The sequence below is a fragment of the Nyctereutes procyonoides genome, unplaced genomic scaffold (genome assembly GCF_905146905.1).
Source record: "Nyctereutes procyonoides isolate TBG_1078 unplaced genomic scaffold, NYPRO_anot_genome, whole genome shotgun sequence".
Lineage (NCBI taxonomy): Eukaryota > Metazoa > Chordata > Mammalia > Carnivora > Canidae > Nyctereutes > Nyctereutes procyonoides.
In genome coordinates, this window is record NW_026575043.1 from 42,176,437 (window position 1) to 42,191,846 (window position 15,410).

The following is a 15,410-nucleotide window of genomic DNA, read 5'->3' on the forward strand; positions in this document are numbered from 1 at the left end:
TGTTGAGGTTTCTGCATATTGTAGACATTAATGTAATTAGCTGTGTCCTAGTAAGATTATATCCTAATCAAAAGATAAAACTAATCTGAATATTAAGGATCAATTGGACCTACATTAGACTACTTCTATCATCATTTTGTAATCTTCTGTTTGTAATGATGGATCCTTCTATGAGAAAAGTATTTTTGAAAGATTATTACATGAATTCTTCCTGTTTTATGAGCAAGCTCGAGAAAGCCATATGGACATAATGGTTAAAATAAATGATCTTAACCACACTGACAGTGGCATTCTAGCAGCAAAATGTATGAATGGATGATATCAGACAAGTGCTGGAGCTGTCAGCTCATGATAGGTTTTTGTTTTTGTTTTGTCTTGTTTTAAGCAGACTCCATGCCCCGTGTCATGACCCTGAGATCAAGACCTGGGCTGAATTAATAATAATAATAGTAAGAGTCAGACACTTAACTTACTGAGCTACCCAGTTGCCCCTCATGATAGTCTTCTGGTTGAGGTGGTGATGGTTCCTTCTTGGAGACTTCTCTCACTTTTCCAGATTCTCCAAATGATTTAACATTAGCATACCAATTGAACAAATATTTATTTAGTACTTATTATTTATATTGTTTAGAAGGATCCTAGAATTAAAGTATATTATTATTATCAGCTTCATTGAGATGTAAGTAACAAAATTGTAAGGAATTTGAATCCATAGTGATTTGATATATGTATGCACTGTGAATGGGTTCCCCCCATTTAGTTAATATATTCATCACTTCATGTATATATTTTTGATGAGAACATTTACATTCTACTCTCTTAGCTAATTTTAGTTACATAATACAGTGTCATCAATCATAGTCACTATGTTTTTACATTAGATCCTCAGGTCCTACTCATCTTATAGCTGAAAGTTTGTATCCTTTTACCACCCCTTCCTATTTCACCACCCTGTGGCCCTTGGCGACCTCTTTTTTACTCACTGTATCTTTGAGTTTGACTTTTTCCCCCAATTTTATATATGTAAGTGATACTATGCAGAATTTGTCTTTCTCTGCCTGGTTTATTTCACTTAGCATAATGTCCTCAGAGTTATTAATTTTGTCACAAATGGCAGGATTTCCTTCTTTCTCATGGGTGAACAATATTCATATATATATATCCCATTTCTCATGGGTGAACAATATTTATATATATATATCCCATTTCTTTTTTATCCATTCATCCCTTGATGGACACTTAAGGTTTTTCATATTTTGGCTGTAGTGAATAATGTTGCAATGAACATGGGAGTGGAGATGTCTCTTCAATATCCTGTTTTTGTTTCCTTTGGATATATACCCAGAAGTGGGATTGCTGGATCATGTGGTAGTTCAGTTTTTACTTTTTTGAGAATTCTCCATACTGTTTTCCATAGTAGCTGCACCAACTTACATTTCCACCAATAGCATACAAGGATGTCCTTCTACATCATCATCAATACTAGATGTTATCTGTTATCTTTTTGGTAATAGCCATTCAAAGAGGTGTGAAATGATAGCTCATGGTTTTGATTTGTATTTTCCTGATTAGTGATGTTCAGCACCTTTTCATGTACCTGTTGGCTATCTGTATGTCATCTTTGGAACAATATCTATTTACTTTGCATATTTTTAAAATTATTTTATTTTTTAAAGATTATTTGAGAGACACAGCATGAGCACCAGCGTAAGTAGGGGGAGGGACAGAGGGAGAGAATCTTCAAGCAGATTTCCTGCTAAGTGTGGAGCCCAATGTGGGGCTTGATCTCATGACCCATGACCTGAGCCAAAACCAAGAGTTGGATGTGTAAATGACTGAGCCACACAGGTGCCCCTGGTTACTCTGCATATTATATTATATTGGTCTTTACTCTTGAGTTGTATGAATTCTTTATATATTTTAGATATTAACCCATTATCAGATATATGATTTGCAAATAAATTCTTCTATTCAGTAGGTTGCCTTTTCATTTTGTTGATGGTTTCTTTTGCTTTGAAGAAACCTTTTAGTTTGAGACAGTCCCTAAGGGGTGTGTATGTGTGTATATTTTCCAGTTCCAACAATATGTGTACTTAATTTTTTCCAGGTTTATACATATAACATTGTATAAGTTTAAGGTGCACAATGTGATGATTTGATATATACACATATTGTGAAATGATAAGATATATTTTAAAAAATTATGGTGTTGGGCCCACTGGTATGGCTAAAATGAAAAAAAAAAGGCAGACAGTAACAAATATTTGTGAGAATGTGGGAAAACCCACATTCTTATCATACACTGCTGGTAGGATTATAAAATGGTGCAGCCACTTTGGAAAATAGTTTGACAGGTCCTCAAAACATTAGAGAGTTACCGTATGACTCAGTGATTCTACTGCTGTGATGCACAAAAGTTATTGGAAACATATTTACACAAAAACTTTTACAAGAATGTTTTTATAGCAGCACTATTCATAAAATCTAAAAATTAGAAACAACCCAAATATACATCAGCAGATGATTGGGTAGAAAAAAATGTGATATAGCCATATAATAGAATATTATTCAGCCATGAAAAGGAATGAAGTATTGATATATGCTACAACATGAAAGCATTATTCTAAGTGAAAGAAACCAGAGCATATATTGTATTATTTCACTTATATGAAATTATCACAATATGCAAATCAGTAGAGAAAGACAGTAAATTACTGGTTTCCAGGGACTTAGGGGAGGCAGAACTAGGGAGTGACTGCTAATGGATAAGGAGTTTCTTTTTGGAGTGATGAAGATGTTCTAAAACTGATTGTGGTGAAGGATGTACAACTCTGAGATTCTACTGACACATTGAATTGTATACTTTAAAAGGATGTATTTTATGGTGTGTGAATTAAATCTCAATAATGTTATTATTAAAAAAGTAGTGGTGCTGGAGTTTCCCTAAGAGGCAATTTATTTTTTTTATTTTAATTTTTTCCTAATAGGCAATTTAGAATTGCAATTTTAGGTTATTTTATCCATATATGCTGTCTTCTTAACTATATTTTAAGTTTTTTTTAAGAATTTGTGCTTTATTTCTAAGGCCTAGCAATATGTCTCTATTATATTCTGTGTGTGTGTATACACATATATAAACACACATATGTATCATATATGTATTTGTGATTTTATTTGAGTCTTCTTTCTGTTTTTCTTAGTCTAGCTAAGGTTTTGTCAGTTTTATTGTTTTTTTTTTTTTCAAAAACCAACTCTGTTTTTCTGTTGCTTTTCTGTTGTTTCATTTCTTTTTCTTTTATTTTTTTTTAAGATTTTATTTATTTGTTCATGAGAGACACACAGAGAGAGACAGAGACACAGACAGAGGAGAAACAGGCTCCAAGTAGGAAGCCTGATGTGGGACTCGATCCTGGGACTCCAGGATCATGCCCTGGGCCAAAGGCAGGGGCCAAACCATTGAGCCACCCAGGGATCCCCTAGAATTGTTTTTGCAGCACCCCACAGGTTTTTGTATGTTGTATTTCCATTTTCTTTTCTTTCAAGATTTTTTTTTTAATATTGGGCTTGACTACAGAGAACTTACTAATAACTGTGACAGGAGCAGATTCAGTGGAGTGAGGGAGGTGAATCAGCCCATTCTTGTTTCATAAATGTAATATCTCTTTATTTCACAAAGGGTATAGTAGTAGTTTTGAAATTTTCTTCTTTATTTCTTCCAAGTTTCTTCTCCCTACTCTTTCCCTTCTTTCCTTCTATATTTTATTTTATTGTATTTTATTGTATTTTATTTTATTTATTTTTTCTTCCTTCTATATTTTAAGTCTCTTTCTTTTCTTTTCCTTTTTTTAATAGATTTTATTTATTTATTCATGAGAGACAGAGAGAGAGAGAGAGAGAGAGAGAGAGAGAGAAGCAGAGACACAGGCAGAGGGAGAAGCAGGCTCCATGTAGCAAGCCCGATGTGGGACTCAATCCTGGGACTGGGACTCCGGGATCACACCCTGAGGCAAAGGCAGACCCACCCGGGCATCGCAAGTCTCTATCTTTCATATTCAAATGCTTTTCTTAAATGTCAGATGGTCTTTGAACTTTGTGTAATATTTAATGGTAGGGTGCATGCTGGTACTGGTTGACTGGCTGGGCTGTTTCTTTGGTAGGAATTACTAATGTCAGTCTTTCTAGGTCTTTTCTCTTGGGATTGTGAGATTGTATAATGAAGACTATTTCAATTTCTGGCCTGATGTGTACTCTTCTGACTGCCAGTGTTGTTCTTCTTCTTTTTTTTTTTTTTTTAAAAAAGGATTTATTTATTTATTTAGAGAGAGCAAGAGTGTGGGGGGCTGGCAGAGGGAGAGGGAGAGAGAGAATCTCAAGCAGGCTCCGTGCTCTGTGGACCTCTGTTTCACAATACTGAAATCATGACCTGAGCAGAAATCAAGAGTTGCATGCTTAATTGAGCTACCCAGGTGCCCTGTGACTGCCAGTACTCTTGAAGTCAAGTTGAATAAGGAGGTTAGAGAAGAGTCTCAACATTCATCAAATAAACTTTAAATTAATTCTCATTTCATGTAGTATCCTAAGTTGATTGTTCCTGGTATCCCTTATATCAGAGACCCAATGGGGATTTGTGGGTGGCTCAGTGGTTTAGCCCCTGCCTTTGGCCCAGGGCATAATCCTGGAGTCCCGGGATCGAGTCCTGCATTGGGCTCCCTGCATGGAGCCTGCTTCTCCCTCTGCCTATGTCTCTGGCCTCTCTCTCTGTGTGTGTCTCTCATGAATAAATAAAATTTTTTAAAAATCAATATCTGGGTGGCTGGAGATGTCTAACTGCTTTATAAACTTTTTATTATGAAAACTTTAGGTAAGTACAAGTAGAGAGAGAGCAGTTCTTAATGTATAGTAACTAATTCATGACTGATCATTTTATCTGTTATTTTGAAGCAATCTTCAACATCATGATTTCATTTACAAATATTTCAATATGTATTCATAAAGGCAAAAGACATTTTTAAAAACAAAGAACAATACCACCATCATTGAACAAAAATATAATTAACAGTAATTTCTCATTATAGTCACATAGTTTAATCATTGTTCAGATTTTCCTCGTTTCATTAATGGTTCCCATTTCCACCCCATAGCATGTTTGACTCATGATCTAAATTAAGATCTACATATTGCTTGCTACATCTTATAAATTTCTTAATCTCTCCCCCCACCTTCAAATGTTCTTGCTATCTCTGAATCTCTGGCTCTTTTACTATCTTGCTTTCTCTATCCTCTTGCAAATTGCTTGTTGAAGAAACAGAGTCAACTGTCCTATCATTTTTCAGTCTGTACTTTGCTGATTATGTCCTTGTGGTATCTTTAACATGATATGGTGTCTCATCTATTTCCTAAAAACTACAACCTAATAGTTGGATTTAGATGCTTTGTTAGACAAATTATTGCAAATTTGTGTGCGTGCGCGTGCGCGCACATGCAAGCATTAGGGGCAAGACTACTTTAGAAGTGTTGCATACTTCTGTCATGAGGCACTGATGTCTTCTCTCTCTCTTTTTTTAAAGATTTTATTTATTTATTCATGAGACACACACACACACAGAGGCAGAGACACAGGCAGAGGGAGAAGCAGGCTCCATGCAGAAGCCTGACGTGGGACTCGATCCCAGGTCTCCAGGATCATGCCCCAGACTGAAGGTGCACTAAGCCGCTGAGCCAGCCGGGCTGCCCACTAATGTCTTCTCTTTTGTGTTGTTAGGCACCGATGATCATTGCCTGGATCCTTAAATTAATTTGGGGTTACAAAGTGAAGATATTCTAATTTTATTCCATCTCTTTTCATTAACTAGAAAACTTCTATAAACCTATCTCCTGCCCTTCTCCAAGAAGCTTTTTGGTTCCTGTAGATGTGGTTTCTATAGAAAGGCAGGATGACTGTTTCTTTCCCTCATTCTCCTATTTTCACAGTAATGAATCAGTTCCTTCACATCCTCCAAAGGAGGCTAATAAATTATTGTTGCTGTTGTGGTTATTATTATTATTTCTTTTCCTCTTCCTCCTTCTCATCTTTCTCTTCCTCCTATTCTTCCTCTTGTTGCATAAGGTGGAAGTTCTTGCAGTTTGTACCTGAATGAAGGCTTTAAAGAGCAGAGTAGGGTACACACAGGGAGAGCAATGAAAACAACCCCATTAATTAAAGCCACAGTAACCTGGGGCTTGTGCTGCTATCATGTAACCTAGCCTTTGTTTGCTAACATGCTGTGAAGGTAGACTAAGTTACTCAGAAGAATGTGGTACTAACATCCCTATTTAGACAGTTAAGAACAAAAAGCTATAGATGATTGATTAAAAAAATTATGGCTATTTTAAATCCAAGCTTCTGTTCATGAAGGATGAAATTTTATAGTACTTTCAGGGTGAGATTTTGGAGGAATACATTCTTCACATCATCGATACATATGGTTAAATCACAGGAAACAAATAAAGCTTTATTTTATTATTATTTTTAACAAAAACAAGTTTTTTATTTGGTCATTTCTTGTATTTGAAGTATCCTCGATAACATCCTTCACCTGAGATTCTTTGCTATAGTCCTTAACCACCACGCAACTGCAACCAAAGACTACGGGGTTTTCCCTTTCTGTCAGTTTTACAGAGGCCTACCCATTCCCCTAGTTTCTTATTGTCATCAACCTTGATTAGATTGATTTGGTGTTCAGCACATAGGGCCTCCACCAACTTGATATACGTAGGCTCATCACAGTTGGATGCAAGTACACAAAGATGGGCTTGATGCTTGTCTAAGGCTTTGGCAGCTTTGTGAATTCCACGTGTTATGCTGTTGTGGAAGAGGGCGGTCTCCACCTCTTGAAAGCAGTATTAAGGGGCGTAATACCTCCAGCAGCAGTGCCTTCCTCTGCCATGGGGGTGGATTATGCGTGTAGCCGAATCTTGCCTGCACCTGAGCCTCTGCCTCTGCGTGACTTGGCAGCGGCAGAGAAAGAGTAGAAATAAAGCTTTAAATTCTGACTTTGTCCTGGGATCGAGTCCCACATCAGGCTCCCTGCATGGAGCCTGCCTCTCTCTCTGCCTATGTCTCTGCCTCTGTGTCTCTCATGAATAAATAAATAAAAATCTTAAAAAAAAAATAGGGCAGCCCCAATGGCCCAGCAGTTTAGCACCGCCTTTGGCCCGGGGTGTGATCTTGGAGACCTGGGATCAAGTCCTGCATCAGGCTCCCTACTTGGAGCCTGCTTCTCCCTCTGCCTGTGTCTCTGCCTCTCTCTCTCTCTCTCTGTGTGTTTCTCATAAATAAATAAATAAAATCTTTAAAATTAATTAATTAATCAATTAATTAATTAATTCTGACTTGTGGAAGGGTAATTATCTTTTAATGTAGAGATAAAATATTGTTTTCTTTTTTAAAGAAAAGCAATATGCTTGGATGTTTAAATCTGTTGTATTGTTTTTGCTCTCACTTATGGTGGCTTATTTCCTTAAATGGTTTAGTTGTTTATTTATTTATTATTTTTTTTGAGAGAGAAGTGAGGAGAGGGCCAGAGGGAGGAGAGAGAGAGAATACTAAGCAGGCTCCACCACCAGCCAACAGCTGGATGTGGGCTTGATCTCATAGCCCTGTGATTGTGACTTGAGCCAAGTCAAGAGTCGGATGCTTAACTGACTGAGCCACCCAGGTGCCCAGTTTAGTAATTTTAAAAAGCAATTAATTAGTACATATTTATTTAAACTTGATCTGTGAAATTCCTAAGGGCCTAAATTGGGGATTGTTTATTTCAGGAAGAATTTGCATTTCTTTCTGCCAGACAAAGGATTCTGTAGACCTGAGACTACTTTAGCATTATCCAAGAGTCTGCTTAATTTCTCAGAAGAAGATTCTCATTCAGTTCATCCAGATTTATTTCGTCCATATCCTCTATTTTAGCTCATTTTTCTTCTCTCCCCCTTAGAGCTTTCCCTTACTTATGTGCAAGGTGAAAAATACATTAAAATAAAATTTTATAGCTTATCCTGGGTCTAGCTGTCTAATAGAGGAGGAATCTTTTTTGTTTGCCATGAGCAAAAGATCCTAGAAAAGTCATTATTTTTTAACAAAAATATTTTATTTATTTATTTGACACAGAGATAGAACACAAGCACGGGGAGCGGCAGAGGGAGAGAGGAAGACTCTCCACTCAGCAGGGAGCCTGACATGGGGCTCAGTCCTAGTATTCTGGTATCATGACCTGAACCAAAGGCAGATACTCAACTGACCCAGCCACCCAGGTGCCCCTAGAAAAGCCAACTTTTTAAAAATTTAATTTAATTTAACTTATTCATGAGAGACACAGAGAGAGGCAGAGACACAGGCAGGGGGAGAAGCAGGCTCCATGCAGGGAGCCCCATTGATCCTGGGACCCCAGGATCATACCCCGAGCCAAAGGCAGATGCTCAACTGCTAAGCCACCCAGGCATCCCTAGAAAAGTCTTTTTTTTTTTTTTTAAGATTTATTTATTTATTTATTCATGGAAGTCGGACAGAGAGAGAGAGAGAGGCAGAGACACAGGCAGAGGGAGAAGCAGGCTCCATGCAGGGAGCCCGACGTGGGACTCGATCCCAGGACTCCAGGATCATGCCCTGGGCTGAAGGCAGCGCCAAACTGCTGAGCCATCCGGGCTGCCCTAGAAGAGTCATTCTTAAGACATCACATGTACTTAGAATGCTGTGTTCCATTGATAATAATGATACATTACATTCATATAATGCAGGTTTAAAGAATTTTCACATATCTTATTTATTTTCCATAGCAAGAAAGTAAGGTTTTTATCTTAAAAACAAAGGTAGGCAAAAAAAAAAAAAAAAGAAAAAAAAAGAAAGAAAAAAGGTAGGCATGTTTGTTATTAAAACTAATTATTTTCAAGAATGGGAAATTGGCTTTGTAAATCATAATCCAAGGAGGATATTTTGATTCTTACTTATAAAAATATCTCATTTGTTATAGTAACAACTATTCCATGCAGCAACAGATAACATCTTTACAATGGACAAAGAAAGCATATAAAACTGTATTTTTATTTTTTTATTTTTTAATTAATTAATTAATTTATTTATGATAGTCACAGAGAGAGAGAGAGAGGCAGAGACACAGGCAGAGGGAGAAGCAGGCTCCATGCACCGGGAGCCCGATGTGGGATTTGATCCCGGGTCTCCAGGATCGCGCCCTGGGCCAAAAGCAGGCGCCAAACCGCTGCGCCACCCAGGGATCCCAAAACTGTATTTTTAATGATTATAATTATTCCAGGTATAATTCATATTACAATTACATAAGTATCAGAAATGGATTTGCCAAAAATAAAAACACTTTATTGAAATTGTGGTATTGTGCAAATTTTATTCATTTTATTGTAGTGTTGTAGTGTTTTATTCAAAGGGAATTAATCTCCCAGTTTTTATTAAAGTATATACATTTGTACAGGGAAAGAAGTCTAAGATGGTGGGTTGTGTTCATTTATAGATCAAAGTCTTAACCATTATTATCTCTAGGTAGTGAGATTTCAAATGATTAAAAAATATTCTTAAAAAATAATTTTAAAAAAAAGATTTATTTATTTTAGAGATTGTGTGTGAGCAAGGGTGGGGCAGAGAGAGAGAGAGAATCTCTAGACTCCTTGCTGAGCATGGAACCCCTCACAGGGGTGGATCTCATGACTCTGAGATCATGACTTGAGCTGAAACCAAGAGTTGGATACTCAACCCACTTAGGCACCGCTTAAAAAATTATTATGATATTTTTATAATATTCAATTTTTAAAAATAATTTATTTTATCATTATAAAAATGATAAAGATATCTTCATTTTGGAAAAGTGTCTTATGTGCTATAAAGTCTAGGCTTTGACTTAAAATTTTATTATTTAGTGGGGCTGAGGAAAATTTATGTATAAAGGAAAAAGAAATTTATAACAAATCTTTCCATAAGGCTTACCTCTGTCATAAAAGTACAGAATAATTGAAGACTAAATTTCTCAAATGTTGAGTAAGAATCATTTGGCTTCAGAAGATCATATAGTATACTCAAATTTTTGAACATTTAACAGTAAACATGAAGCATTTAAATAAATATTTTCCTGACTTATGTACTTTATTAGAGGAATTAACATTTACTAAGGTAAGAGCCAGGTAATTTATATACATGATGTTTAATGTCATAATCATCTCACAATGACCCAGTAGTGCTGGTGTATCCTTCATCTTTTATGTTTGCGAAAATTGAGAATTGAGAGATTAAACAAGTAGAGCAAGGTCATTTAACTGGAAATGGAAGAATTAGAATTTAAACCTAGTTTTGAAGGATTTGAAAGGCTTTGCTTGGGGATCCCTGGGTGGCTCAGTGGTTTAGCACCTGCCTTTGGCCCAGGGCACCGTCCTGGAGTCCCGGGATCGAGTCCCGTTTTGGGCTCCCGGCATGGAGCCTGCTTCTCCCTCTGCCTGTGTCTCTGCCTCTCTCTCTCTCTCTCTCTCTCTCTCTCTCTCTCTCTCTCTCATGAATAAATAAATAAAATATTTTTAAAAAAGAAAGGCTTTGCTTTGTCCAGCATGGCCTCCCATGATAAGTGGGCCCTTCTTGCTATTTATCTTATTTGGTTTTGCTCTGTATTTATACCATTTTCACTTGGCACTTGGTTATTTCAACAGAGATATTGGAAACTACACATAAAAGTTGATTAGTTGTAATTCTCATAAGATTTGAGAGATCTCTTCCCCCCTTCTCCTTTTTTGGCAGTCCACAAATGGTTAAACTTGATGAAATACTAATGAAGAATTACAGAGTTATTTGTTTGACTTTGCCACTTGGGACACTTGGCAAATGAGACAATTCATCTCAGTGTGCAGCTAGTCTCATTTCTTAAAGAAAATTAATTAATGCAGTTTGTCTTCCTCCCATATCTCTGATTATAGTCTTTTTATTATACCTTCACTTTCCTGCTTTACTTTTCTTCCCTGGAAATATCTGTTTTTCAAGGCTCTCTGGTTTCTTTCCACCTGATAAGTAAAAGCAATTTTCCTCAGTATGAGTGTATATTTGTAATTTTAGAACACTTTAGACAAGACAAAGACATTTGTGCAGTATCCATAGGAAGAAAATTCCATACTAAAGAATTTCAAAGGTGTTAACCCCTCTTTTAAAGTGATTTAATCAATTTTATAATTGTCTTTATTATTCTTTGTCTTCTTTTGGCAAGATGGGTTAGTATTGTGTATATTTTACCACAATTGTCTTCCACTACAACAGCTCATTACTTAAATTTATTATCAGTGTAATTTTGTTTTTAATACCTTTACATTTTAAAAAATAGTAATATCTATGACTTGGGGGCCATAATTTAGTGGTTTTTGAAGAAGAGGGAGTTGTTTTCTATAATTTTAACAGTTATAACCAGAAATGCAATTTCTTTTCAGAAAATGGCTTGAGCAGTTTATTACTCAGTCTCTTTGAATATATTTTTTCTCTATTTTCACAGTGGACTTCTCATTTTAGAGGTAGAATGACTACATGCTCATTTTCTTTTTCTTTTGATACTCATCTGAAAAACTGGGACTTAAGAAAATCTAACATTTAAATCACTTTTAACATTTTTTTTCGCTCCACAGACCCACCAAGAAATCAGTTTGAAAAAAAATCAGATTGTTATCAATCATCTCCCATACCAGTGTTGTATAAAAAATTTTTAATCATGCTAGTGAGAACATGGAGAATTGGCATGAATATATTTAAAGTCGACCAAATGAGAAAAGATATGGGAAAGAAAGGGTGGAAGGGAAGTCAATTAGGAATTAAGCAAGGACCTTGTGTAAAGATAGCAGTTTATATTTTTATATTAAAATTAAATATAGGCTATACACAAGTCACTGATACAGATTATTCTGGTTTTCAGGTTATATTATAATATATATAGGATATTGACTTACATATAACTAAAAATGAAATGGAATGGGATGGCTTGATTCATTTATGATATGATACCAGTTTAACAATGGAAGGATTTTATTTTTCCTAAGATTTGGTAGCCTTTCTAATTTTCTCATCAGACTAGGTTTTAGAGTTATTGAATCATTTCATTCAGTCACAACCTTTTAAAAAATGTTGACTCTATGTAGATTACAGAAGTACTGTTCCATTATTTGCCTCTGTGATCGCTGATGTCTGGCAGTTGAAGGAATGGTAACCTTTAAAATGAAATAACCCTGTCATAATATCATGGCAGAAAACTGACAGGATAGTAAAAATATACTGGACTTTGAGGGGCATTCTAGGGGGAGCAATTTACAGATATTTTTATTAGGGAGATTTACAGATGCTGTGCTATTCCGTGTACTTAGTGTCAAGCTGAAGAGATGAATCAGACACATAAATCATGTTTGAGGATTCTAAGATAACCTGGAAGAGTGTAGATTTCAGAGAATAGTTGTGAGGTTGGTCTGCTTGTTGTTCTTTTCTCTTAACCTTTTGCTTACTTACTCTTGTATATACTTTCATTGGATTTTTTCAGTGCATATCTACATAGTTTTGTCATTCAGGTTTCTTTTGGGGTTGTAGTTATGGAGGGTTTTCCTGTCTGACCCCGGCTAAAGTATCATGAGTTTAATATGCATGAGAGTGATCTTTGGGAGAGGACCCAGGGAGCAGACGAAGAGAATAATAGACTTAGACTTAGGGCATGAGTATAGGGTACATTTTTGAGGTTGTCTACCCCCAAGGCTTCCAGGGGGAGATCAGGGGAGCTCCAGATATTGAAAATGACAAACCATGGGTTTGCCTCTTTTTACAAATACCTTTGATATTCTGAAATGCTGGAATCCTAAAACTTTTAATAAAACTTTTGGGTGATGACTCTAGCAGAGCTTTTGAAGAGCAAGGACAAAAGGCTATTGCTTATCAGTCCTTATAGAATTGAATTATGTATTATGAAAAAATATAACCTCATATTAACTTTTCACCAGCCCTGTTGTGAAGTGATATATTTCATGTCACTTTTTGTATGTGTAGCCAATCATCTCAGAATTTTTTTCTACTTCTTCAGTATCCTTTTAAATTTCATATTGGATCATATACTTAATAGTAAGCTACAAACCGAATTTCTCCCTCCAGTGATTATGAATTAAGTTTATATTGTACAGTTCTTCTTTCATTGCTCAAAGATTCTTCTGGCATTACCTGGACCTCATAGCAGAGAAAACTATTCTATGTTACCTCTTCTGATATCAAGTAATGATTAGGTAAGATTATCTCACAACAGTGATCTAAATAAACTTATGGCTTACTTAAGTTTAGAAGAACCACAAGTTCTCTGAAAAGTCTTAAGTTCAAATGTGTAAAATGGCAACTATTTTTTTTTAAGATTTGTCCATTTATTTTAGAGACAGAGAGAGAGAAAGTGAGCACATGGGGAGGGGCAGCAGGAGAGAATCTCAAGCAGACTTTCTGCAAATCAAGGAGCCCAACTGAGGGCTCCATCCCAGGATGCTGAGATCATGATCTGAGCCGAAACCAAGAATTGGACACTCAACTGACTGAGCCACCCAGACATCCCTACATGTTCTTTCTTAGAATATTCATCTAGCTGATATCAATACTTGTTGTGAGGTGGAATGTCCAGGTTCACATTTCAGCCTTGCTACTTACTGATTGTATTATGTTGGACAAGTTATTTCAGCTCTTTTTGTTTAGATCCCACATTTGTAAAATGTGAATAATGTTATTTCTCATCTAATAGAGTTGTTAGGAGTATCAAAAGAGATAATACATAAAGCATTTAGAACAGAGCCTGGTATATACTACTCAATAAATGTTAATATAAAAATATATAATTAAATATATGTATTCAATTAAATATATTTAAACATGTTAGAACAGAATTTCCTTTATTGTTTCAGTCATTAATTTTTGAGCATGTACAGTGTTCAGGGTATTGCCTGTAGAAAGTTCTTTGGAGTTGGAAAGATGATTTAGACATAGATTCTTTCTTCCTGTTGATATAAGATGGTTTAATAATAAGTTTGGTTTATAAAAATACTTTATAGGTTTATCTGTTCATTTACTCATTTATTTAATAAAGTATCTGCTGAGTGATGTGGACTCAGTGAGGAGATAACGTTTTAAACTGAGACCTGAATGACAAGATGGAGCTAGCTACATACAGATTTGGGGACAAAGCTTCCTTATAGAGGAAACAACAAATGCAAAGACTCTGAGAGAAAATAACCTTGGAATACTTGAAGTACAGAAAGATTAGTGTGCAGGAACATGGAGAGCAAAGAGTTGTGATAGGCAGTGGTGTCAGGGAGTTTGGTAGAGGTCAAGTCACAAGGCTTTGCAGTAGGCTGTGGTAAGGTGTTTGAATTTCATTTAAGTGTAGTGGTATACTTGAAGAGTTTTAAGGCTCAGAGTGCCACCATCTGATAAGTGCTTTAAAAAGATCACTGTGAGGGGCGCCTTGGTGGCTCAGTCAGTTAAGCGTCTACTTTCCGCTCAGGTTGTGATCGTGGGGTCCTGGGATAGAGCCCTGCATCAGGGTCCCTGCTCATCTGGGAGCCTGCTTCTCCCCCTGCTTGCGTGCTTTCTCTCTGTCAAATAAATAAATAAAAATAAATTTAAAAAAATCACTGTGATTGCTCTACAGATTATAGGAGATCAAGAAAGAAGATCACTTAGGAGGAGAGTCTTACTGCAGTGGTTTGAGTGAGTGATAGTAAGGACCAGAACTAGGGAAGTCGTAGTAGAGAAGGAAAGATGAGGGCTTTAGTTGTAGAGCTGACAAGACCAGGTGGTAGGATGGACATGGGGAGAAGAGAAATGTAAGAATCAAAGATGAACCCTAAGTTTTAACTTTTGAGTGATCAGTTGGATAGAGGTGCTATTTATTGTAATAGGAAGACTGGAAGAGGTTCAGATATGGCAAGGAAAATATGAAATTATGTCTTGTCCTTGTTAAAGTTGAGATGCTCTGAAACATCTAACTGGAAATGTTTTGGAGGCAATTGGATACAAGAGTCTATACCTTAGTAGAGAAGTATAATTTGGAAGTCGTAAGCATATAGATGATAGAAATAAGTGAAATCACCTGGGGACAGAGTGAGGTGGAAAATATGTTAAGAACTAGTGTTCTGCAGTGGCAGCTGGGTGGCTCAGTGGTTGTGTCTGCCTTTGGTGCAGGTGGTGATCCTGGGGTCCCAGGATTGAGTCTCACATTGGGTTCCCTGTGGGAAGTCTGCTTCTCTCTCTGCGTATGTCTCTGCATCTCTATGTCTCTCATGAAAAAAAAAAGAAATAAAATTGTAAAAAAAAATAAAAGAACTAGTGTTCTATAATGCAGAATTTTGTTCTAAAAGTTATGTTGTTTGTGAAAAAA

At 36.2% G+C, this 15,410-nt stretch overlaps 1 protein-coding gene and 1 pseudogene across 2 annotated transcripts in view; one reads left to right on the forward strand and one right to left on the reverse strand.

Moving 5' to 3' along the window:
* TTC28 (tetratricopeptide repeat domain 28) overlaps positions 1 to 15,410 on the forward strand; it is a 621,782-nt gene that overhangs the window by 138,853 nt on the left and 467,519 nt on the right. The window lies entirely within an intron of this gene.
* On the reverse strand, positions 6,066 to 6,926 carry LOC129507822 (40S ribosomal protein S12-like; annotated as a pseudogene).